Source organism: Pristiophorus japonicus, chromosome 19 (genome assembly GCF_044704955.1).
Source record: "Pristiophorus japonicus isolate sPriJap1 chromosome 19, sPriJap1.hap1, whole genome shotgun sequence".
In the NCBI taxonomy this organism is placed as follows: Eukaryota; Metazoa; Chordata; class Chondrichthyes; family Pristiophoridae; genus Pristiophorus; species Pristiophorus japonicus.
In genome coordinates, this window is record NC_091995.1 from 81,278,801 (window position 1) to 81,306,056 (window position 27,256).

At 47.1% G+C, this 27,256-nt stretch overlaps 1 pseudogene; it reads right to left on the minus strand.

Moving 5' to 3' along the window:
* Positions 1–21,094: 21,094 nt before the first annotated feature.
* Positions 21,095–21,273, minus strand: LOC139230759 (U2 spliceosomal RNA; annotated as a pseudogene).
* Between the last annotated feature and the right edge of the window lie 5,983 nt (positions 21,274–27,256).

The window sequence follows — 27,256 nt, forward strand, 5'->3', positions numbered from 1 at the left end:
ATTGAGGGTCCATTTCTGTCTGTATAGGCCCCTTGGCATATTTTTCTGCAGTAATGGTGTTGCCTCAATGCAAGTTGTTGCTGTAAGCTTGGCCATGTCTGTTCTTTCGGCCTTTACATAAGAACATAAGAACATAAGAAATAACAACAGGAGTAGGCCATATGGCCCCTTGAGCCTGCTCCGCCATTCAATAAGATCGTGGCTGATCTGATCATGGGCTCAGCTCCACTTCCCTGCCCGCTCCCCATAACCCCTTATCCCCCTATCTTTTAAGAAACTGTCTATTTTTGTCTTAAATATATTCAACCCAGCTTCCACAGCTCTCTGAGGCAGTGAATTCCACAGATTTTCAACCCTCTGAGAGAAGAAATTCCTCCTCATCTCAGTTTTAAATAGGCGGCCCCTTATTCTACGATCATGCCCTCTAGTTCTAGTCTCCCCCATCAGTGGAAACATCCTCTCTGCATCCACCTTGTCAAACCCCCTCATAATCTTATACGTTTTGATAAGCTCACCTCTCATTCTTCTGAATTCCAATGAGTAGAGGCCCAACCTCCTCAACCTTTAGCTATTGACGTGGGTGGAACAACTGCAAGGCTGACGCTTTCTTCAAGCTTGTTCTTCAGGTGATGCTGCATTCCTCTGGCACTGAATGGGCCCAGCAATAAGTCGGAGCCCAGAAGAGAGCGGAATGGGGGAGAGGATTTGCATATGGGAATCCAGAAGTAATGGTTTACCACAGGTCCTGCCGAGTTTAACTTGTTTTAAATGATCTCACTAGGCTTCCCGCCCAGCAGCCAGATTGAATACAAGAACATATGAAATAGGAGGAGTAGGCCACATGGCCCCTCGAGCCTGCTCCGCCAGTCAGTGAGATCATGGCTGATTTTGGACCTCAACTCCACTTTCCCGCACTATTCCCATATCCCTTGATTCCCTTAGAGTCCAAAAATCTATGGGGCTGAAATTGGTGAAGGCCCCCGCCCGCTCAAGTGCTGTCCAAAGGACCACCAATGGCTGCCGAGGTACCTGACATTACTTTGAGCGGGATTTTCGCCAAAAAGATCCTTGAAAGGGCGGCGGGTGCAAAAGCGGGACTTAGGCCACCAATCTGGGCGGCAGCCGGCGGGAGCTCCCAGCCTCGGCGGCAAAGGCGCTTGCCGCCCAAGTGCCGCCGTGGATGGAGTCAGGCCCATGGGGGGGGGGGGGGGGGTTGAAGACTTGAAAAGGAAAATCATCAAAAAAAAACATCGGAACACCTTCAGGGGACCCCCATCCAGGAAAGTCGCTGTAAAGAAAAAATTTAAAAAATGTTTACTAACATTTTTTTTCAGCTCTTCATACTCACCGTCGGGGATAGAACAGCGTCCAGCCAGCGGTCCTTACCCGTTCTGGCGCCAACTCCCACCGAATCTCGCTCACACCAATATGGCATCTCAGCGGGCGGGAGGTCAGTTGCATCACTCGGCCGTCCGCTGACGTCAGCGGGTGATTCCCGGCGGTTCTCCCCTCCCGCCCGCTCCACACCAAATGGAAAGTGGCATTAGGCGCAACCTCAAGAGGAAAGTTGGCGGCAGTGGGCGACAGTGGGCGACAGTGGGCGGCAGTGGGCGGCAGTGGGCGGCAGTGGGCGACAGTGGGCGACAGTGGGCGGCAGTGGGCGACAGTGGGCGACAGTGGGCGGCAGTGGGCGACAGTGGGCGACAGTGGGCGACAGTGGGCGGCAGTGGGCGGCAGTGGGCGACAGTGGGCGACAGTGGGCGGCAGTGGGCGACAGTGGGTGGCAGTGAGCGACAGTGGGCGACAGTGGGTGGCAGTGGGCGGCAGTGGGCGACAGTGGGCGACAGTGGGCGGCAGTGGGTGGCAGTGGGCGACAGTGGGCGACAGTGGGCGGCAGTGGGTGGCAGTGGGCGACAGTGGGCGACAGTGGGCGGCAGTGGGCGACAGTGGGCGACAGTGGGTGGCAGTGGGCGACAGTGGGTGGCAGTGGGCGACAGTGGGCGACAGTGGGTGGCAGTGGGCGGCAGTGGGTGACAGTGGGCGACAGTGGGCGGCAGTGGGTGGCAGTGGGCGACAGTGGGCGACAGTGGGTGGCAGTGGGCGACAGTGGGCGACAGTGGGCGGCAGTGGGTGGCAGTGGGCGACAGTGGGCGACAGTGGGTGGCAGTGGGCGGCAGTGGGCGGCAAGGCCATCAAATTCTGGCCCTGCGTATCTGCCTTCGATATTTGGGTCAGCTGTGGCTCAGTGGGCAGCACTTTTGCCTCTGAGTCAGATGGTTGTGGGTTCAGGTCCCACTCCAGCGACTTGAGCACAAACATCTCGGCTGACACTGTGCCGTGCTGAGGGAGTTCGGATGAGACATTAAAACGAAGCCCAGTCTGCTCTCTCAAGTGGATGTAAAAGATCCCATGGCATTATTTCGAAGAAGTGCAGTGTCCTGGCCAGTATTTATCCCTCAATCAACATAACAAAAACAGATTATCAGTTCATTATCCCATTGCTGTTTGTGAGAGCTTGCTGTGTGCAAGTTGGCTGCCGCGTTTCCTACATTACAACAGTGACCACAATTCAAAAGTACTTTATTGGCTGTAAAGCGCTTTTGAGATGTCTGGAGGTCGTGAAAGGCGATATCAAAATGTAAGTCTTTCTTTCTTTTTTACTATTCAGCCTCCACAGCCCTTTAGGGTGGAGAATTCCAAAGATCCACAGCCCTCTGAATGAAGAAAATTCTCCTCATCTCAGTCCTAAATGGCCAACCCCTGAGACTGTGACCCCCTGGTTCTAGACTCCCCAGCCAGGGGGAAGCAGCCTCTCAACATTTACCCTGTCAAACTCCCCTCAGACTCTTATATGTTTCAGTGAGATAATCGGCAGGCTGGCTATCAGGCATCCTGGAAAGCAGCAGGAGGGTGAATAGCAGGTGACTCTGACTCTCGGAGGGCGGGGAGTCAGATATCACGGGGCGGGTGCGTGTTGGCCGACATCAATGGGGGGGGGGGTGCAATGGAGGTTGGCCGATCGCGGGATCTTTAAAAGGTAAGCTTGGTCGGGAGAGTGAGGGAGTTCTGCTGCTCTCCTGCTACAACAACAACTTGTATTTATATATCTACTGAGCCACAGCTGACACGACCTTTATCCAATTCCCTTTTGAAAGTTACCATTGAACCTGCTTCCACCAGCCTTTCAGGCAGTGCACTCGAACTTGCTGTGTAAAACAGTTTCTCCTAATTTCTCCCCATACCCCCAGCCATCATTATTCTCTATGTAACAGGATACCATTTGAGAAAGCCTCAACCTGAACAAGCATTAGTAACCTAGGATTCCATAGAATTTACAGAAACAGGTCATTCGGTCCACATGAACCGCCTCCCATTCAATTTACTTCATCTCACCCTATCAGCATATCCTTCCATTTCCTTTCATGTGTTTATCCAGCTTCTTCTTAAATGCAACTTCGCTGTTCGTCTGAACCACTCCGGTGCTGAGTTCCTTAATTCTCACCATTTCTGTATTCGATAAAGACTGTCAGGTCTGTCACATATTAGCCAAAACCTGGATTAGCCTGTACCTTGCAGATTAATGAATTTAGCAGAAAACCACATGTGACCGATTTTGAGGTACAGATGTCACTGGACTTGCACAACAACAACAACTTGTATTTATATAGCGCCTTTAACATAGTGAAAAGTCCCAAGGCGCTTCACAGGAGTATTATGAGATAAAACAATTTGACACCAAGCCGCATAAGTAGAAATTAGCGCAGGTGACCAAAAGCTTGGTCAAAGAGGTAGAGTCTTGAAGGAGGAAAGAGAGGCGGAGAGGTTTAGACAGAGAGTTCCAGAGCTTGGGGCCTAGACAACAGAAGGCACGGCCACCAATGGTCGAGCGATTATAATCAGGGATGCTCAAGAGGGCAGAATTAGAGGAGCACAGACATCGCGGGGGGGCTTGTGGGGCTGGGGGAGATTACAGAGATAGGGAGGGGCGAGGCCATGGAGGGATTTGTAAACAAGGATGAGAATTCTGAAATTGAGGCGTTGCTTAACCGGGAGCCAATGTAGGTCAGGGAGTGATGGGTGAGCGGGACTTGGTGCGAGTTAGGACACGGGCAGCCGAGTTTTGGATCACCTCGCGTTTACGTCGGGTAGAATGTGGGAGGCCAGCCAGAATTGCGTTGGAGTTGTCAAGTCTAGAGGTAACACCTGGCCTGCAGATGCAGAAATAAAACATTCGTTAAAATGGAGGCACACGACCAGCCTAAGGACCGACCCGCCTTCGGAGACCGGACTGGTCGTCCGCTTCACTACCCACCTCCGTTAAATCCAGCAGTGGCCGGGTTCGAGGCGGGTTTCCTGTTACTTTACTTTTAACTTCCCCCCCCCCACCCGCCTCCTCCCCCACTCGTCCTGCCAGGGGGAGGAGAGAGGGGAATGTGCAAGGGGTTAAAATTTCCCCGCAATATCTTAGAGATGCTAAGTTCATTCTAAATGCAGAATTTAACTGTAGGCAAAGTGTAATGTTTTGACAATGCAAATTAGGAACTATATAGGGGGAATCTTACAAGACCACAATATAGGTTTGGGTGACAGAGGCCTTTCAGACCATTTAAAAGAAAAGAAATGAAAGACTTGCATTTATATGGCGCCTTTCACAACCGCCGGGCGTCTCAAAGCGTTTTACAGCCAATGAAGTACTTTTGGAATGTAGTCCCTGTTGTAATGTGGGAAACGCGGCAGCCAATCGGCACACAGCAAGCTCCCACAAACAGCAATGTGCTAATGACCAGATAATCTGTTTTTAGCGCTGTTTCTTGAGGGATAAATATTGGCTAGGACACCGTGATAATTCTCCTGCTTTTCTTCAAAATAGTGCCATGGTATCTTTTACATCCACCTGAGAAGGAAGATGGAGCCTCAGTTTAACATCTCAACGAAAAGACAGCATCTCCGACAGTGCAGTGCTCCCTCAGCACTGCACTGGAGTGTCAGCCTGGATTTATGTGCTCAAGTTCCTGGAGTGGGACTTGAACCCACAACTTTCTGACTCAGAGATGAGAGTGCTGCCCACTGAGCGATGGCGAACACTACATTTGACCACAGACCAGGTCCTATAGGCCATTTTTATGCCTTGCTTTGACAAACTAAGTTCCCTTCTCTCATTTCACATTGAACCGTGCTGGGCAATAAAGCAGATAATCTTAGCTCAAACAGCACTGAGGGCAGTTAGCCAGAACTTCTCTGGGCAAAAAAGTCAGCCAAGGTCTCGACTCTAGTATTAGAAAAAGAAAATAGAAAGACTTGCATTTATATAGCGACCGGACGTCTCAAAGCACTTTACAGCCAATTAACTACTTTTTCAAGTGTAGTCACTCTTGTAATTTGTACACAGCAATCTCCCACAACAGCAATGTGATAATGATATTTAAGGAAGGCTATACTTACATTGGAGGCTGTTCAGAGAAGGTTCACTGGGTTGATTCCGGAGATGAGGGGGTTGACTTATAAAGATAGGTTGAGTAGGTTGGGCCTCTACTCATTGGAGTTCAGAAGAATGAGAGATGATCTTAACGAAACATATAAGATAATAAGGGAACTCGACAAGGTGGATGCAGAGAGAATAGTTCCACTTATAGAGGAAACTAAAACTAGGGGACATAGTCTCAGAATAAGGGGCCGCCCATTTAAAACTGAGATGATGAATTTCTTCTCTCAGAGGGTTGTAAATCTATGGAATTCTCTGCCCCAGAGAGCTGTGGAGGCTGGGTTATATATTTAAGACAGATTTTTGAGCGATAAGGGAATAAAGGGTTATGGGGAGCGGGCAGGGAAGTGGAGCTGAGTCCATGATCAGATCAGCCATGATTTTATTGAATGGCGGAGCAGGTTCGAGGGGCCAAATGGCCCACTCCTGCTCCTATTTCTTATGTCCTTATGTTCTTATGACTAAATAATTTGTTTTAGTGACGTTGATTGAGTGATAAATATTGGCCCAGGACACCGGGGAGAACTTCCCTGTTCTTCTTTGATTAGAACCACAGGATCTTTTACCTGAGAGAGCAGATGGGGCCGCGGTTTAACGTCTCATCCAAAAGACGGCATCTCCGACAGTGCAGCATTTAGCTATTGGTGCCTCATAAGAAGCGGTAATGACACTTACTCATACAACATGTTTTGACATGCAATTTCCTCTGGTAGCCCAATGGTTAAGCTATTCATACAATCCAGAAGTTAATACAATGGCCTGGAGTTATCCCCGGTGTCCTAGGGGCAATATTTATTCCTCAATCAACATCACTAAAGCAGGTTATCTACTCATTACCGCATTGCTGTTTGTGGGAGCATGCTGTGCGCAAAATGGCTTCCGCGTTTCCGACATACAACAGTGACTACACTTCAAAAAGCGCTTTGGGATATCCTGAAGTTGTGAAAGACGCTATAGAAATGCAATTTCTTTCTGAATTACAGCTTTGCAAGGCTCATTAACAATGAACTTAGAAAGGACTAATTAACAATCTTGTTGTGCGAGGCCCCTTGGGGAAGAGTGACCATAATATGGTAGAATTCTTTATTAAGGTGGAGAGTGACACAGTTAATTCAGAGACTAGGGTCCTGAACTTGGGGAAAGGTAACTTCGATAGTATGAGACGTGAATTCGCTAGGATAGACTGGCAAGTGATACTTAAAGGGTTGATGGTGGATAGGCAATGGCAAACATTTAAAGATCACATGAATGAACTTCAACAATTGTACATCCCTGTCTGGAGTAAAACTAAAACGGGGAAGGTGACTCAACCGTGGCTAACAAGGGAAATTAAGGATAGTGTTAAATCCAAAAATGAGGCATATAAATTGGCTAGAAAAGGCAGCAAACCCGAGGACTGGGAGAATTTTGTAATAAAGCAGAAGAGGACAAAGGGTTTAATTAGGAGGGGGAAAATAGAGTATGAGAGGAAGCTTGCTGGGAACATAAAAACTGACTGCAAAGCTTCTATAGATATGTGAAGAGAAAACGATTAGTGAAAACAAACTTAGGTCCCTTGCAGTCAGATTCAGGTGAATTGATAATGGGGAACAAAGAAATGGTTAAACAAATACTTTGGTTCTGTTTTCACAAAGGAAGACAGAAATAACCTTCCGGAAATATTAGGGGACCGAGGGTCTAGTGAGAAGGAGGAACTGAAGGATATCCTTATAAAGCGCGTAATTGTGTTGGGAAATTGATGGGATTGAAGGCCGATAAATCCCTGAGGCCTGATAATCTGCATCCCAGAGTACTTAAGGAAGTCGCCATAGAAATAGTGGATGCATTGGTGATCATTTTCCAACAAACTATCGACTCGGGATCAGTTCCTATGGACTGGAGGGTAGCTAATGTAACACCACAGTTTAAAAAAGGAGGGAGAGAGAAAACGGGTAATTATAGACCGGTTAGTCTGACATTAGTAGTGGGGAAAATGTTGGAATCAATTATTAAAGATGAAATAGCAGCGCATCAGGATCGGTCCAAGTCAGCATGGATTTATGAAAGGGAAATCATGCTTGGACAAATCTTCTGGAATTTTTTGAGGATGTAATGAGTGAATTGGCCTCAACAACTTTCTGTGGTATAGAAACATAGAAAATAGGTGCAGGAGTAGGCCATTCGGCCCTTCAAGCCTGCACCGCCATTCAATAAGTTAATGGCTGAACATGCAACTTCAGTACCCTATTCCTGCTTTCTCGCCATACCCCTTGATCCCCCTAGTAGTAAGGACTACATCTAACTCCTTTTTGAATATATTTAGTGAATTTTTAATAGAGTGGACAAGGGAGAACCAGTGGATGTGGTGTATTTGGACTTTCAAAAGGCTTTGACAAGGTCCCACACAAGAGATTGGTGTGCAAAATTGGGGGTAATGTACTGACGTAGACAGAGAACTGGTTGGCAGACAGGAAGCAGAGAGTCGGGATAAACAGGTCCTTTTCAGAATGTCAGGCAGTGACTAGTGGGGTGCCGCAGGGCTCAGTGTTGGGACCCCAGCTCTTTACAATATACATTAATGATTTAGATGAAGGAATTGAGTGTAATATCTCCAAGTTTGCAGATGACACTAAACTGGGTGGCAGTGTGAGCTGTGAGGAGGATGCTAAAAGGCTGCAGGGTGACTTGGACAGGTTAGGTAAGTGGGCTAATGCATGGCAGATGCAGTATAATGTGGATAAATGTGAGGTTATTCACTTTGGGGCAAAAACACGAAGACAGAATATTATCTGAATGGCGGCAGATTAGGAAAGGGGGAGGTGCAACGAGTCCTAGGTGTCATTGAAAGTTGGCATGCAGGTACAGCAGGAGGTGAAGAAGGCAAATGTTGGCCTTCATAGCTAGGTGTTTTAAGTATAGCAGCAGGGAGGTCTTACTGCAGTTGTACAGGGCCTTGGTGAGGCCTCACCTCGAATAATGTGTTCAGTTTTGGTCCTAATCTGAGGAAGGACGTTCTTGCTATTGAGGGAGTGCAGCGAAGGTTCACCAGACTGATTCCCGGGATGGTGGTATTGACATATGAGGAGAGACTGGATCAACTGGGCCTTTATACACTGGAGTTTAGAAGGCTGAGAGGGGATTTCATAGAAACTTATAAGATTCTGACGGGACTGGACAGGTTAGATGCGGGAAGAATGTTCCCGATGTTGGGGAAGTCCAGAACCAGGGGACACAGTCTTAGGATAAGGGGTAAGCCATTTAGGACTGAGATGAGGAGAAACTTCTTCACTCAGAGAATTGTGAACCTGTGGAATTCCCTACTGCAGAGAGTTGTTGATGCCAGTTCATTGGATATATTCAAGAGGGAGTTAGATATGGCCCTTATGGCTAAAGGGATCAAGGGGTATGGAGAGAAAGCAGGAAAGGGGTACTGAGGGAATGATCAGCCATAATCTTATTGAATGGTGGTGCAGGCTCGAAGGGCCGAATGGCCTACTCCTGCACCTATTTTCTATGTTTCTATGTTTCTATTACTGTAATGTATGCACCTGTGATATGCTCACAGATTTGTAGAGCGGTTGCCCTTGGGAGCCGGCGCCTCACAACTTGATCCGCCTCGGGGAAATCCCCTCCGTGCCTTTTAGTTCTGTGCGGAGGGGTTTCCTGTACGGGCTGCTCCTGCACACTCTCAACCTTGCCATCCTCGTCTGCCGTCCGGACACTCCATGACGTACCATCTTGCCGTCCGCAGGAGGCGGGGGTCCCCGATGGAGTGCACTCTACGCAGGAGTCCTCCCACTATTCATCGGGGACTTGGCCTAGAGGGTGGTGCACGGAGCAGTCCGGTGCAACAAATTTTTAAGCCGGTTCACGGGCTCCCAGGCCGCCTGCAATTTCTGCGGTCTGGAGGAGTCCCTGTTCCATGTTTTTATTGAATGTATGAGGTTGCAGCCCCTATTCCACTATTTAAAGGGGCTGCTCCTGAAATTCTGGTTGCACTTCAGTCCCACGCTCCTGATCTTTGGGCACCCTGTGCAGAGGGGAGCGGGTAGGTCCGAGGGCCTCCTCGTAGGACTGCTCCCTGGGCACGGCCAAGGGTGCCATCAGCCGGTCCAGGCAGCGGCGGTCGAGGGGGTCGTTCAGCCCGACTGCCTGCCTCTCTTCCACGGTTACATCCGAGCCAGGGTGTCCCTGGAGCACCGGTACGCTCGCGGCCTTCCGCGAGAGATGGCGCTGGAGAGACTGGAGTGCATCATTTCAACCGGGAACAGAATTTGATTTAATTTGATTTGATTTGACAAAGGTTCCCTTTATGTTCAATTGTTAATTTGTGTTTTTGGTACCCTCAAAAAATAACAAGGGGGCACTTGAATGAAAGTTTCTACCAAAATAGTTGTAGAGCTATTGCATTGTGAGTGGTTTAGCCAGTCACGTGATGTTCACAAGACTCAATAAAACCTCAGTCAGTTGAGTCTCGGTCATCCTCGATGAGGTATGCAGCTGTGAGCCTAGTGGATGAACTGGCCTTTGACACTGGCCTTTGACACTATCAACCACGAGGGTCTATGGAGCGTCCTCCTCCGTTTCGGATGCCCCCAAAAGTACGTCATCATACTCCGCCTGCTCCACGACGACATGCAGGCCGTGATCCTTACCAACAGATCCATCACAGATCCAATTCATGTCCGGACCGGGGTCAAGCAGGGCTGCGTCATCGCCCCAACCCTCTTCTCAATCTTCCTCGCTGCCATGCTCCACCTCGCAATTGATAAGCTCCCCGTTGGAGTGGAACTGAACCAGAGAACCAGTGAGAATCTGTTCAACCTTCACCGTCTCCAGGCCAGGTCCAAGACCACTCCAACCTCTGTCATCGAGCTACAGTACGTGGACAACGCCTGTGACTGTGCACACACAGAGGCTGAACTCCAGGACATAGTCGACGTATTTACCGAGGCGTATGAAAGTATGGGCCTTACGCTAAACATTAGTAAGACAAAGGTTCTCCACCAGCCTGTCCTCGCCGCACAGCAGTGCCCCCCCAACATCAAGATCCACGGCGTGGCACTGGACAACGTGGACCACTTCCCCTATCTCGAGAACTTCCTATCAACAAGAGCAGGCATTGATGATGAGATCCAACACCGCCTCCAGTGCGCCAGTTAGGCTGCCTGAGGAAAAGAGTGTATTGAAGATCAGTCCCTCAAAACTGTCACCAAGCTTATGGTCTACAGGCCTGTAGTAATACCCGCCCTCCTGTATGGCTCAGAGACGTGGACCATGTACAGTAGACACCTCAAGTCGCTGGAGAAATACCACCAGCGATGTCTCCGCAAGATCCTGCAAATCCCCTGGGAGGACAGACGCACAAACATTAGCGTCCTCATCCAGGCCAACATCCCCAGCATCGAAGCACTGACCACACTTGATCAGCTCCGCTGGGCAGGCCACATTGTCCGCATGCCAGACACGAGACTCTCAAAGCAAGCGCTCTACTCGGAATACGTCCACAGCAAACGAGCCAAAGACGGACAGAGGAAACATTACAAGGACACTCTCAAAGACTCCCTGATAAAGTGTGACATCCCCACCGACACCTGGGAGTCCTTGGCCATAGACCGCCCTAAGTGGAGGAAGTGCATTCAGCAGGGCGCTGAGCTCCTCGAGTATCGTCGCCGAGAGCTTGCAGAATTCAAGTGCAGATAGTGGAAGGAGCGTGTGGCAAACCAGGCTCCCCACCCACCCTTTCCCTCAACGATTATCTGTCCCTCCTGTGACAAAGACTGGTTCTCGTATTGGACTGTGCAGCCACCTAAGAACTCATGCTAAGAGTGGAAGCAAGCCTTCCTCGATTCCGAGGGACTGCCTATGATGATGGATGAACTGGTAATGTGTAGCGTGATTGTTAAACCTTTGTTAATAAACCAAGTAGTTTTTAATAGTAATGTGTTGCTCTGAATTCTTAAGCAAAGAACCCATGAGGCAAATACATTAGAAACATAGAAACATAGAAAATAGGTGCAGGAGTAGGCCATTCGGCCCTTCGAGCCTACACCACCATTCAATATGATCATGGCTGATTATTACAATTACCATACTGAGTTACTTGGCCATCTGATGACCTGCACGTTTAGGATCAAAGGGCATCCAGCAACTGAAGTGGTTCCTTATGGAACGCCCCAGTAGAAGATCAGCAAGTTCAAACTACCCAGCTGCCTATCGCTGGAAATCATTCGCTTCAGTTAGGTGTGGATGGTGACTCTGTATTGGTGCTGATAAGTGTTGGTGTCAAATAGCAGCCGTTCACAGGGGTGTGGGACAAGGTGGGAACTTGAGGAATATGACTCAGCCATTTGAATTGTATTGTCAGTGAGCATTCGAAAAGACACATCGACAGTGAACACAGATCAACACATTTCCGACGTCTGACTGCTTCATGTTGTTTTGGACAGAAACGGTTAGATATTAATACAGCATCGCCAACCAATAATTTCTAGCCTTATCAAGACATATTTATGACCAGCAGTTCAGCTCCCCCTCCCCCAAAATAAGCCCACAAGTACCCCTCTGACCAACCAGTCTTTCGGATGAGACTCTAAACCGAGGCTCCGTCTGCCCTCTCAGGTGGATGTAAAAGATCCCATAGCGCTATTTCAAAGAAGAGCAGGGAAGTTATCCCTGGTGTTCTGGCCAATGTTTATCCCTCAATCAACATCGCTAAAAACAGACTATCTGGTCATTATCACATTGAGGGAGCTTGCTGTGCGCAAATTGGCTTCTGGGTTTCCCACATTGCAACAGTGATTACACTTCGAAAAAGTACTTCATTGGCTGTAAAGCGCTTTGGGACGTCCTGAGGTTGTGAAAGGCGCTATAGAAATGCAAGTCTTTCTTTCTTTTCTTTATAACACAGGTCACAATATTACCAAACAGCTCAAAACTTCAAGGATACTTCACACCAGTAAAAACTATTAATCAGGTTTAAATGAATTACATAGTATTTACAGCACACAAACAGGCATTCTGCCCAACTAGACACTGCTGGTTTGTGTACTTCAAGTACACCTCCTCCCACTCAACTTCATCCCACCCTATCAACAGATCCTTCTTTCCTTTCTCCCTCATGTTCTTATCTCGCTTCCCTTTAAATGCATGCAGCTTTTAATATCCTGAAGCTGCTTCACTATCATATCGTATATTCAAACAAAATTGATAAAAAAGTAATCGCATTATTGAATGTAATATTCTTTGAGGGTTATGAGAGTGGATGCACAGTGGATTCGAGCTCTTGCCCTTTAACTCTGTGGTGTTTAAGATAATTAAAGGATTTTATCGTGTGTATCATAGTAGTACGTAGAATCTACAGCACCGACACAGGTCCTGTGGCCCAACAGGTCCGTGCCGGTGTTTATGCTCCACACGAGCCTCCTCCCACGCCTCTTCATCTCATCCCATCAACATATCCTTCTATTCCATTCTCCCTCATGTGTTTATCCAGTCTCCACTTAAAGGCATCTATGCTGATCGCCTCAACCACTCCCTGTGGTAGCGAGTTCCACATTCTCACCACTCTCAGGGTAAAGGAGTTTCTCCTGAATCCCTTATTGGATTTATTAGTGACTACCTTATATTTATGGCCCCTAGTTCTGGCCTCCCCCGTAAGTGGAAACATCCTCTCTACGTCTAACCTGTCAAACCCTTCCATAATCTTAAAGACCTCTTTCAGGACACCCCTCAGTCCTCTCTTTTCTGGAGAAAAGATCCCAGATTGAGATAAACTATCTGCTCTGGTGGGGGGAGTCCAGATAAAGGGGGCCATAACCTTAAAATTAGAGCCAGGGCGTTCAGGGGCGATGTCAGGAAATACTTCTTCATACAAAGGTTAGTGAAAATCTGGAACTCTCTCCCTCAAAAAGCTGTTGAAGCCAGGGGTCAATTGAAAATGTCAAAACTGAGATTGATAGGTTTTTGTTAGGCAAAGGTGTTAAGGGTTATGGAACCAAAGCGGATAGATGGAGTTAAGATACAAATCAGCCATGATCTAATTGAATGGTGGAACTGGGTACTGAATGGCCTCCTCCTGTTCCTATGTTACCTGTCACTGGTGTTGAATCCAGCACAGACTAATGAAAGACACTTTCAGCTGATAGCAGCACAGCTCTCAAATGAATGTTACAACTTTTGGGTCTGCCTTAGATATTCTCTCAGGTGAAGTGGTGTTGGTCACTTCTGTAAGTGGCCCAGGTGGTTGTCCTGGAGTATGCCCAATATCTAATATATATCAATATAAAATAGCGCAACCCAGGGATGTAACAATACAGCCTCCTGTGATCTGAACTAGACGTTGGGTCCACCATGTACGTGTCCTCCTTCTCCAATCTTTGCAAAGACCGACTGAAGAACATTTTGATGAAACAATGCCAAATATAAGTCATTTAAACTGCTCCATTTTACAGAGAGCAAGTGGGTTCACAAAGTAACAGTTATAATCAAATCTCACTTGATCCAACCAACTACAGTTAAATAACAAAGACGCCACACTATCCCCAGTTGCTTAAATTTTTAGGGCCAGCCTTCTGATTCGACCAGCAAAAATGAATGTGGTTTCTTTGTGTTAGCTGTGGCTCAGTGGTAGCCCACTTGCCTTTGAGTCAGAAGGTTGTGGGTTTGAGTCTCACTCCAGAGACTTAAGCACACAAATCTAGGCTGACTCTCCCAGTGCAGTGCTGAGGGAGTGCTGCACTGTCGGAGGTGCCGTCTTTTGGATCAGATGTTAAACTGAGGCCCTGTCTTCTTTCTCAAGTGGACATAAAAAATGGCACAGCACTATTATGAAGAAGAGCAGGGGAGTTCTGGGGACGATATTTATCCCTCAATCAACATAACAAAAAAAACAGATTATCTGGTCATGATCACATTGCTGTTTGAGGGAGCTTGCTGTTTGCAAATTGGCTGCCGCGTTCCTACATTACAACAGTGACTGCACTTCAAAAGGTACCTCATTGGCTGTAAAGCACTTTTGTTACGTCTGTGATGTACTTATGAATGACTCCATGAGGCAATGTGTTGTACTCAAACTGTAGTGATCTGGGTCCTCTACTCGTAACTCCAGAGTGAGGCAGCCGCATGGTGGCTCCCCTTTTATACAGCCCCTGCCACCGGGGCAGGAAACCCCGGTCTCCACCAATTGCATCCTCTAGTGGTGCCAGCATGTATATACATAGTGTAAACCTTATTGATAGTACATCAGGTAAACAAGTCTCCATGTTATGCAACTATTCAGTGACTATACAGAGAGTATATCGATAGTCTGCATATATAACATCTTTGGGACGTCTGGTGGTCATGAAAGGCGCTATATAAATGCAAGTTTTTCTTTTTGCAAAGCCTCGCTCCATCTTTGAGATCCATCTGCCTGATTGCCCGAGAATTTCTAGCCCCCTTTTCTCTCCCTGCATTCACGGAAAGTGGAAGGACGGTGCCTCCAATTCCTATCTCATTCAGGGATTTGCCAGTTGACCTGTCAAGCAAACCAACGACCCTGCTCCCAAGATTATATTACCATCAGGCAGCTAATGCTGGGCCTCACAAAGATCGAATCATTCAGATGATAATCGGTGTGGCTGTCTTGATAGACCATCTGAGCTGAGATAATGAATTGCTTAATCTCCCTGGCAACCATATCCAACTAACACCTACAAACCTCTCTGGCTCTTTTTAAATCTGTGAAAATTCATCTGTTTTTTAAATATAGCACTTAAATATAACTCATTCCAAATTGCTTCCGTGAAAAAAAAAGTTAGCAATATTAAAACAATTAAGCATTCTCAAACAAATGCAGAGTGGTCACAATGCACTTCCGAAGAATCCCAATTTAGCATAAATGAGCGACAACAGTCAAAAATGCGACAATGATTGTTGACGTGTGAAATATAAGTGTCGCTCTGGTATAATAGGAAGTGCTCCTCAGAGCTTGCAGTTAAAGCACAGAGTACTCCGCCGTCTAACTACACGATACATGGCCTGAGAGACACTGAACACAACAACAACAACTTGTATTTATATAGCGCCTGTAACATAGTGAAAAGTCCCAAGGTGCTTCACAGGAGTATTATGAGATTTAAAAAATTGACACCAAGCCACATAAGTAGAAATTAGGGTATGTGATCAACAGCTTAGTCAAAGAGGTAGATTTTAAGGACCGTCTTGAAGGAGGAAAGAGAGGTAGAGAGGCGGAGGGGTTTAGGCAGGGAGTTCCAGAGCTTGGGGCCCAGGCAACAGAAGGCACAGCCACCAATGGTGGAGCAATTATAATCAGGGATGCTCAGGAGGGCAGAATTAGAGGAGTGCAGACATCTCGGAGGGTTGTGGGGCTGGAGAAGATTACAGAGATAGGGAGAGGCGAGACAATGAAGGGATTTGAAAATAAGGATGAGAATTTTGAAATCGAGGCATTGCTTAACCGGAAGCCAATGTAGATCAGCGACCTTACAAAGGCCTTTGACACTGTCAACCGCGAGAGTCTATGGAGCGTCCTCCTCCCTTTCGGATGTCCCCAAAAGTTCGTCACCACCCTCCGTCTGCTGCATGACGACATGCATCCCGTGATCCTTACCAACGGATCCATTACAGACCCAATCAACGTCTGGTCCGGGGTCAAGCAGGGCCGTGTCATCACGCCAACCCTCTTCTCAATCTTCCTCGCTGCCATGCTCCATCTCACCCTCAACAAGCTCCCCGCTGAAGTGGAGCTAAACTACAGAACCAGTGGGAACTGTTCAACCTTCATCATCTCCAGGCCAGGTCCAAGACCATCCCAACCTCTGTCGTTGAGCTACAGTACGCGGATGACGCCTGCGTGTGCGCACATATAGAGGCTGAACTCCAAGTCATAGTCAACGTATTTACTGAGGCATACAAAAGCATGGGCCTTACGCTAAACATCCATAAGACAAAGGTCCTCCACCAACCTGTCCCCACTGCACAGCACTGCCCCCCCAGTCATCAAGATCCACTGTGTGGCCCTGGACAAGAGCAGACATTGACGATCAGATTCAACATCGCCTCCAGTGCGCCAGTGCAGCCTTCAGCTGCCTGAGGAAAAGAGTGTTCAAAGAGCAGGTCCTCAAATCTGCCACCAAGCTCATGGTCTACAGGACTGTAGAAATACCTCCAACGATGTCTCCACAAGATTTGCAAATCCCCTGGGAGAACAGATGCACCAACATTAGCTTCTTCAACCAGGCCAACATCCCCAGCATTGAAGTACTGACCACACTTGATCAGCTCCCCTGGCAAGCCACATTGTTTGCATGCCAGACACGAGACTCCTAAAGCAAGCGCTCTACTCGGAACTCCTTCACAGCAAACAAGCCAAAGGTGGGCAGAGGAAATGTTACAAGGACACCCTCAAAGCCTCTCTGATAAAGTGCATTATCCCCACTGACACCTGGGAGTCCATGGCCAAAGACCGCCCTAAGTGGATGAAATGGGGGGGGGGCTGAGCACCTCGAGTCTCATCGCCGAGAGCATGCAGAAATCACGCGCAGGTAGCGGAAAGAGCGTGCGGCAAACCAGCCCCACCCACTCCTTCCCTCAACGACTATCTGTCCCACCTGTGACAGGGACTGTGGTTCTCATACTGGACTGTTCAGTCACCTAAGGACTCATTTTTAGAGTGGAAGCAAGTCTTCCTCGATTCCAAGGAACTGCCTATGATGATGACGGGTGAGCGGGACTTGGTGTGAGTTAGGACACGGGCAGCCGAGTTTACGTAGGGTAGAATGTGGGAGGCCAGCCAGGAGTGCATTGGAATAGTCAAGTCTAGAGGTAAAGGCATGGATGAGGGCTTCAGCAGCAAACACCTCAAATCATTCCATTTCCGAATACCTTAATAAGTATAAATGTTCACCAAAATGGTTTTTTTAGTAAAAGATGTGCTTGTTTGAAAAATAAGAGTAGGTGATTTTATTTTTGAATATGATGCACAAGCAATACTGCCTTCCAAAGCTGAAGTGATTTATTGAACTAGCCAATCTCCTGTGGGATTCAAGACCAATTGTTACCTCGACTATTCCAATGCTCTCCTGGCTGGACTCCCAACTCAATAAACTTTAGTTCATCCAAAACTCTGCTGCCTGTATCCTAACTCGTACCAAGCCCCGCTCACCCATCATCCCTGTGCTCGCTGTCTTACAGGGAATTATAGACTGGTTAGCCAGACATCAGTAGTGGAGAAAGTGTTGGAATCAATTATTAAAGATGAAATAGCAGCGCATTTGGAAAGCAGTGACAGGATTGGTCCAAGTCAGCATGGATTTATGAAAGGGAAATCATGCTTGACAAATCTTCTAGAATTTTTTGAGGATGTAACTAGTAGAGTGGACAAGGGAGAACCAGTGGATGTGGTGTATTTGGACTTTCAAAGGGCTTTTGACAAGGTCCCACACAAGAGATTGGTGTGCAAAATCAAAGGGGGTAATATACTGACATGGATAGAGAACTGGTTGGCAGACAGGAAGCAGAGAGTCGGGATAAACGGGTCCTTTTCAGAATGGCAGGCACTGACTAGTGGAGTGCCGCAGGGTTCAGTGCTGGGACCCCAGCTATTTACAATATAAATCAATGATTTAGATGAAGGAATTGAAAGTAATATCTCCAAGTTTGCAGATGACACTAAGCTGGGTGGCAATGTGAGCTGTGAGGAGGATGCTAAGAGGCTGCAGGGTGACTTGGACAGATTAGGTGAGTGGGCAAATGCATGGCAGATGCAGTATAATGTGGGTAAATGTAAGGTTATCCACTTTGGTGGCAAAAACAGGAAGACAGAATAATATATGAATAGTGACAGATTAGGAAAAGGGGAGGTGCAATGAGACCTGGGTGTCATGATACATCAGCCATTGAAAGTTGGCATGCAGGTACAGCAGGCGGTGAAGAAGGCAAATGGTATGTTGGCCTTCATAGTGAGATGATTTGAGTATAGGAGCAGGGAGGTCTTACTGTAGTTGTATAGAGCCTTGATGAGGCCTCACCTAGAATATTATATTCAGTTTTGGTCTCCTAATCTGAGGAAGGACATTCTTGCTACTGAGGGAGTGCAGCGAGGGTTCACCAGATTGATTCCCGGGTTGGCAGGACTGAGATATGAGGAGAGACTGGATCAACTGGGCTTGTATCCACTGGAGTTTTGAAGAATAAGAGGGGATTTCATATAAACATATAAAATTCTGACGGGATTGGACAGCTTAGAGGCAGGAAGAATGTTCCCGTTGCTGGGGAGTTCCAGAACCAGGGGTCACAGTCTAGGAATAATGGGTAAGCCATTTAGGACTGAGATGAGGATAAACTTCTTCACTCAGAGAGTGGATAACCTGTGGAATTCTCTACCGCAGGAGGTTGTTGAGGCCAGTTCATTAGATTATATTCAAAAGGGAGTTAGATATGGCTTTTACGGCCAAAGGGATAAAGGGGTATGGAGGGAAAGCAGGAAAGGGGTACTGAGGTTGAATGATCATCCATAATCTTATTGCATGGTGGTGCAGGCTCGAAGGGCCGAATGGCCTGCTCCTGCACCTAATTTCTATGTTTCTATTGGCTCTCAGTCCGGCAACGCCTCAATTTTAAAATTCTCATCCTTGGTTTCAAATCCCTCCATGACCTCGACCCTCCCTATTTCTCATACCTGCTCCATCTTTACATCATCATCATAGACAGTCTCTCGAAACGAGGATGACTTGCTTCCACGCCAAAAAAGGATAAGTTCACAGGTGTTTCAATAAAGGACCTAATATTCCAAGTCCCGAACTACATGTTGAAGGGTGGAAGATGCCCGTGATGACCGTTGCACACCAGCCACCACACGGGCTTGACAGAGCTAGGTCTTGGTCCAGTGGCACGGGTTATCCAAGATGCCTGGAGACCTGCTCTCCTGCACAGATCGAGTGCGCACTAGTCCAGCCTTACAACCGACAAGATCTCTACGCTCTTCTAACTCCGCCCTCTTGCACGTCCCCAATTGTCATCGTTCCAGCATTGGCGGCCTTGCCTTCAGCTGCTGCAGCCTCAAACTCCGAAATTCCTTCCCGAAACCTCTCTACCTGTCTCTCCCCCCTTTAAGTCACTCCTTAAAAACGATCTCTTTGATGAAGCTTTTAGTCAGCTGATCTAATATCTCCTTATGAGGTTCGGTGTTAAATTTTGTTTGTTTAAGACACTATATAAATGCAAATTGTTATTGTTTTAGTCTTCGGATGAAGCAAATTATAGGGTGGGGGACAACTGAACCAGGACACATAGATATAATTCAATTCCTGTTGCAAAGTTTTACATTCTGCCCTTAAATTAATATTCTACTTTGATTTTATATCATTCCGCATAGTTAAATAGCAAAACTTGGAGCAACTTGGGAAGTAGAGTTATTTGGAGCATTAACGTGTACTGATAGCATTCTTGTGAGGTGCCTTGGGATTATTTGCTACGTTAGATGTGCTATATAAATATAAGTTGTTATTGCAGTACAGCTTCGGCAGACACAACACTGAGGCACCGTTGACAGGAGGGTGTACTTACACTGCCACATGTTTATAGAGCACTTCCCATTATGAATGTGGACATAGGAATTTTCAATCGGAAAAAGTTGATGCAAAAGTGTGAGAAAAATATGACAACAGAAAGTAAGGTTTTGTAGCCAGGAAGTAGAATTTTTAATATAGATATTATTAAAGGAAAATTATTCTGTGATGCTCCCAAAGTCAGTAATCAGCGGGCATAGATTTAAATTAATTGATAAAACGATTAGAGGGAGTTGAGAACTCTTTTCACCCAGAGGGGGGTGGGGGTCTGGAACTCACTGCCTGAAAGAGTGGTAGAGGCAGAAACCCTCACCTCATTTAAAAAGTACTTGGAAGGGCACTTGAAGTGCCGTAACCTACAGGGCTACGGACCAAGAGCTGGAAAGTGGGATTAAGCTGGTTGGCTCTTTGTCGGCCGGCGCAGACCCGATGGGCCACATGGCCTCCTCTGTGCCGCAAACTTCTCTGATGCCATGTTTCTATGAAAAGCACACAGAATCCCACTATACCAGCTGATTGATACAGACTTTCATTTGCGCTTCACCCTGCTATGGAATGATATGCCCGTAGCAACAGTTGTTGCTAAGCAATATCCATTTTTACACAGCTATCAGATGACAGACCTTTTGTAGCTGTAGAACTCCCATAACCGGATTAATCTTTTACCACAATGTATGGCTCCCATCGGTCACTTTGCCTTTACACTCCACATTTCTCTACCCAAACCCATCCTCTCTCCCCACTTTCAACAACCTCCTCAAAATCTACCTCCTTCAATCTGCCTATGATTGTCATTCCCACATGCCCCCTCCCCCCTCCCTCCCACCTCCCCTGTTCAGGTGGTCCAACGCCCTGTATAGCACCTGAAACATTTTGTTATGTGAAAGATGCAATTACATTTCATGTTGCTGTTTTGTAAGTTAATTCATGGGATCTGGGTGACACTAGCAAGGCCAGCATTTATTTATTTAATTTTTTAAATCCAATTTCGTTCCAGATCAACTCTAACGCCAAAGATCACTTTGCGCCAATGTGTTTGATCTTAGGCCAAAAGGCCGAGAGGCGAAGTTGCACCGTTCCTGGAAATATTGCAATACCAGGTCGGTGCATGGAGTGGATGGGGCATGCCCCTGATCCAGCTCCCTGTCCAAAAATCAATTCAATATCATGTCCCCATAGGGGATATTAAACTGATAAGAACAGATACTACACTTGATCTTAGCCAAAAGGCCGAGAAGCCAGCATCTATTGCCCTTCCCTAATTGCCCTTGAGAAGGTGGTGGTGAGCCGCTTTCTTGAACTGCTGCAGTCCGTGTGGTGAAGGTGCTCCCACAGTGCAGTTAGGGAGGGAGTTCCAGGATTTTGACCCAGCGACGATCAAGGAACGGCCGATATATTTCCAAGTCAGGACGATGTGTGACTTGGAGGTGGTGGAGGTGGTGGAGGTGGTGGTGTTCCCAGGCACCTGCTGCCCTTGTCCTTCGAGATGGTAGAGGTCACGGGTTTGGGAGGAGCTATTGAAGAAATATTGTTGCCAAACATTATATAGTGTCAAAACTAAACACAGCCGCGGGAGATCAAAATACTAAATACCACAGTTGTGTTATTCATTTGCCAAGTAATAAGGAAAGAACTTGCATTTATATAGCACCTTTCACAACTTCAGGATGTCCCAAACTGCTTTATAGCCAATGAATTACTTTATTGACATGTAGTCACTGTTGTAATGCAGGAAATGCAGCAGCCAATTTGCGAACAGCAAGCTCCCACAAACAGCAACATGATAATGACCAGATAATCTGTTTTAGTGATGTTGATTTAGGGATAAGTATTGGCCTGGACACTGGGGAGAACTCACCAACTTTGAAATAGTGCTATGGGTCCTTTTACGTCCACCTGAGAGAGCAGATGGAGCCTTGGTTTAACGTCTCATCTGAAAGACGGCACCTCCAACATTACAGCACTCCCTCAGCGCTACACTGGAATGTCAGCCTGGATTATGTGTTGCGGAGTGGGACTTGAACCTGCAACTTCCTGACTCAGAAGCAACTGAGCCACAGAGTAATAATTGGTTTGACTGCAGGTTATTATTCAGTTGACTTATACAGAAGAGAACATTATCCTACTGGATCCTGTGGATTGCTCCTCAGCTGGTGTGTGGGGACCATATACAGCAGGCACCTCAAATTGCTGGAAAAATACCACCAACGATGTCTTCGCAAGATCCTGCAAATCTGCTGTGAGGGTATACACACTACGTCAGTGTTCTCACCCAGGCCAATATCCCCAGCCTCAAAGCACTGACCACACTCGACCAGCTCCGTTGGGCGTGCCACATTGTCCGCATGCCCGACACAAGACTCCCAAAGCAAGCGCTCTACTCGGAACTCCTACACGGCAAGTGAGCCCCAGGTGGGCAGAGAAAACGTTTCAAGGACACCCTCAAAGCCTCCCTGATAAAGTGCAACATCTTCACCGACACCTGGGAGTCCCTGGCCAAAGATCGCCCTAAGTGGAGGAAGAGCATCCGGGAGGGCACTGAGCACTTCGAGTCTCGTCATCGAGAGCATGCAGAAACCAAGCGCAGGCAGCAGAAGGAGCGTGCGGCAAACCAGACTCTCCACCCACCCTTTCCTCCAACCACTGTCTGCCCCACCTGTGACAGAGACTGTAATTCCCGTATTGGACTGTACAGTCACCTGAGAACTCACTTTTACAGTGGAAGCAAGTATTCCTCGATTTCGAGGAACTGACTATGAGGATGAATGTGTGTGTACGCCTACCCAGCGGAATAGTTAAAATCGCCCTTCTGATTTGGGCAGGGTTGTGGGCGAGATGGACATGAATCTGGACGGTGAAAGCACAAACCAAACACCTTGGTGAGGAAGAGGAGGTTGGAGATGGGGTTAGCGAGGACAAAAGGTCAAGGGTTTTTGTTTTCTGAGAAGGGGGCTGATGATGGGGGTTGTGAGAAGGAGAGGGGACAGTGCCTGAGGATAGGGAACCATTTCAAGTACCAGATAGCATGGGAGCCCCAAAGGGCAATCCAGGAGCATATTGGAAATGGGGTTGAGGGAGCAGGGTATAGGATGAGATGGGCTTAGAGAGGACATGGGTGAGAAACTGGAGAATGCAATGTATTATCACATGATTTTATATGAGCATGCTCAGTTCACTCAGGTCTAGCAAAGCAAGCACATTGACTAGTAACTCATGAGGCTAGAAATTCGGTTGATTCGCACCTCTTGCCCGAGCGCCGCGCTGTCAGCGCCTATCGCGGACATCGATGAAGGTTTAGCGGTGGCGCTGACGGTTTGCGCTGCGCTCGCTAGTGACATCACCGAGTGCGCAACGCCCCCCCCGTAGCCGCTGTGTTTGCAAACTTCACGCTTTTGCCTGCGGTAGCGCCTGGCGCTGAGACTGGCGGAGGTGGGGTGGGGGGAAGCGGTCGGTCCAGTGACGATCTCGGGACGATATCGTCCGGAGTGCAAGGTCAGTGCTGAAATGTCACTTTTACACTTTCATTTGTTTGTTGCAGACGTGGCAAAGTGTGGCAGAGGTTTGTTGAATTTTTCAACAGGATTTTTTTTGAGTAAACCTCCTGTGCTAGCGCTCCGTTAGAGCCCGAGGAGGAGTGTGGAGCGCTTCTCTTCACGCTCCCCTCTCCTCTTGGGGCGAAACAACTGAATAAAGGTAGCACCCCAGTGCCGTCAATGCCTCAAAGAGGGCAATACCAAATTTCTAACCCATGGTGTCTCTGGTTTTCATTTGTTCTATCCACATATATTACATTTTGCCGACGAGGGCGGGATAGAAACAAGATCATCTTTTGAGTTTAGAACCAAAACAAAACAGCTGGTAGATTGTTTCAACACCAAAAGCTTCTGTGAGGGGATCAGGAAACCTGTTATGCAACTGGATTTGACGTTAATTTAAAAGAAAAATGGCCAGGAGTTTGTGCTATGTTGGTACATGTAATGCTGGAACACGTGGGACCATCGTCTTGTTGTATTTTACATATAATTACACAGGATATACGGCACAGGAACAGGCCATTTGGCCCAACCAGTCCATGCCGGTGTTTATGCTCCACTCGAGCCTCCTCCCATCTTTCCTCATCTAACTCTATCAGCATAACCCTCTATTCCCTTCTCCCTCATATACGTGTCCGGCCTCCCCTTATACTATTCGCTTCAACAATGTAGCGAGTTCCACATTCTCACCACTCTCTGGGTAAAGAAGTTTTTTCTGACTTACCTATTGGATTTCTTGGTGACGATCTTATATTTGAGAGGGGAATACATACATTTTTTTAAGGGGGAGAGCAGTGTAATGTATTATCACATGGTCTGTCGCATGGTTTGGTATGAGCATGCTCAGTTCGCTCTGGCCTAATAAAGTAAGCACCCAGACACGCAACTCCGTGACCCTGTTCTTTATTTGTTCTTCTCGAGACAGAGGTTCAGGGATAGGATAAGAGGGAGCGGGAGAGGGATTGACTTGGTGGCCAAGGGAATAGGGAGAAAGCAGCTGAGGTAGAATGGCCTCTGTCTTGGTGACAAAAGTCGCCACGCTACTCTTATTAGCAGTGTGGGAGAAGGGGACAAGACGCAGAGTTTAAGGAGTTTGTTGATCGTGCACAAAAGCGGGCTGAGTTCAAAGCAGAGGGAGGGTCACTTTCGCTGGATTCTATAAAGGTCCCCGTGTAAGCATGATTCCACAGCTGCCGTCATTCTCAGTTACACGTTCACAAAATGGCATCTGGAGAGAGAAATTCTGGTCTCACTAAATTTAGGTCCTTTCCTCACAAGACTGCTGACTGTTCTGAAAGAGAAGCCGACGATGGAATTTTCCTTTCACGCAAGAGGAGGCTTATCCCGACTGCACCCAAGATCCACTCGCACATTTTACAGAAAGGCTAGTTGGGTAATGATTAACCGTGGTTGATTTTTGCCCCTGACCCGGGTCGTTGAGTCCAGTGGTACCTCCCCAGCCAGTACCTGAGATCTGCCAACACCGGCGCAGACTCGATGGGCCAAATGGCCTCCTTCTGTGCTGTACAATTCTATGATTCTATGAACTCAGGAAAAGACCACGGGTCATTTCCAGGACCACCGGGGTCTGTATGGTTCAGCGCTATATGATCACAGAATCATAGAACGGTTACAGCACAGAAGGCCATTTGGCCCGTCGAGCCCATGCCGACTCTCAGCTAGTCCCGCTCCCCCGCCCTTTCCCCATAGCCCTGCAAATGGCTTTCCTTCTGATACTTATCCAACTCCCTTTTGAAAGCAGTAATTGAGTCTGCCTCCACCACCATTTCAGGCAGTGCATTCCAGATCCTTACCACTCGCTGCGTAAAATTTTTTTTCTTACGTTGCCTTTGGTTCTTTTGCCAGTCGTCTTAAATCTGTGTCGTCTGGTTCTCGACCCATCCGCCAATGGGAACAGTTTCCCTCCATCTACTCTGTCCAGACCCCTCATGTGGTACCTTGATAAATTAGTCTATTAGGAGAGCTAAGACACTACAAGAACAGCAATAACCTTCATTTATATAGCACCTTTAATGTAGTAAAACATCCCAAGACACTTCTCAGGAGCATTATCAGGCAGAATTTGACACCGAGTCACAAAAGAGAAGTATTATGACAGGTGACCAAAAGCCTGGTAAAAGAGGTAGGTTTTAAACAGCGTCTTAAAGGAGGGGAGAGAGGCGGAGAGGTTATGGGTGGGAATTCAAGAACTTAAAACCTAGGCAGCTGAAGGCACGGCCGCCAATGGTGGGGCGATGGAAATTGGGGATGCGCAGGATGTCAGAATTGGGGGAATGCACAGATCTGGGAGGGTTGTAGGGCTGGAGGAGATTACAGGAAGGCAGGTCAAAAAGAAAACTTTTAAAATTGAGGAAGAGGAAGAAGGTTGGGAAAATAAATATAGGAAATGTGAAAAAGCTGGCTGCATTGCAACATACTCTGTTTGCTTTGCAAGTGCTGCAGAGAGCTGTGCTAAAACTGGTTACACAACACGCATGTACCAGTTATCTTGTCGGGATTGGGGCCATGGAGGGATTTGAACACTAGGATGAGAATTTTAAATTCGGGGCGTTGCTGGACTGGGAGTCAAACAAGCACTTCTGTGGAACAAAATCGACGGAAATAGCCAAGTGCATGATAAAATAAAACTACAGATATTCAAGCATCATCCCTCCATTGTATTTTGTACAAAGAAGTGACCATTTCTTTCAGTCAACTTCACATTTCTGTTCTCTCTGTTTTCCCTCAGGAAATTTAAACCAATTGAGACATGAAAATCACACAAGTGCTCTTTCCTGCGAAGAGAGGAAAGAGAGAAAGAAAGAGAGAAAGAGAGAAAGAAAGAAAGAAAGACTTGCATTTATATAGCACCTTTCACGACCACTGGACATCTCAAAGTGCTTCACAGCCAATGAAGTACTTTTGGAGTGTGGTCACTGTTGAAGATCATAAAATAAACAACAACAACCCACATTTATATAATGCCTTTAATGAATTAAAACATCCCAGGTGCTTCACAGGAGTGTAACCAGACACAAATTGACACTGAGCCACATAAGGAGATTTTAGGATGGGTGACTAAAAGTTTTGTTCAAGTTTTAAGGAGCAGGATGTAAGAAATCGTGGATTGTAAGAAATAGTCTTATACCGGTTCCATAGCTCAGCAGTTTGCCTAAGTTGATGGCACTGAAAGATTCCAATCACATCAGATAAGGCATTGTACAGAGAGCTGAGTTACAAGGGCATAACACAAAAACAAGCCTTAATAAGTGGTCAGCAAGGAACCTTGAGTTAAACAAACTGTCCAAGAGAAGGTGAGTTCTCATGTGAAGGGGAGGGTTTTTCACCGGAGTTGAGACAAAGAACTCGACGCATCATTGGGCACTGTGGTTTGGGAAGAGTCCCTACAGGTTAAATGGTCTTGTCCATTACTTTACCCAAGGCCCACCCCTAAAAAGTGAATAAAAGAGATATCTAAAGAGTTTTTTAATGCAGACGGCGCAGAGAAGAGCTGTTCTTGACACCAGCTGTCTGTCCGATCGGGACTAATAACAGCTGCTTGTCACAGTCGTATGTCTACTATGTCTATCTGATTGTGTGTTGTGTTTGACTATATTTGAACTACCGCTCCCTTAATAAAACGCCTTATGACTCCTGAGACCCTTTTGGGTAATCTGTGTGTGACCTGTGAT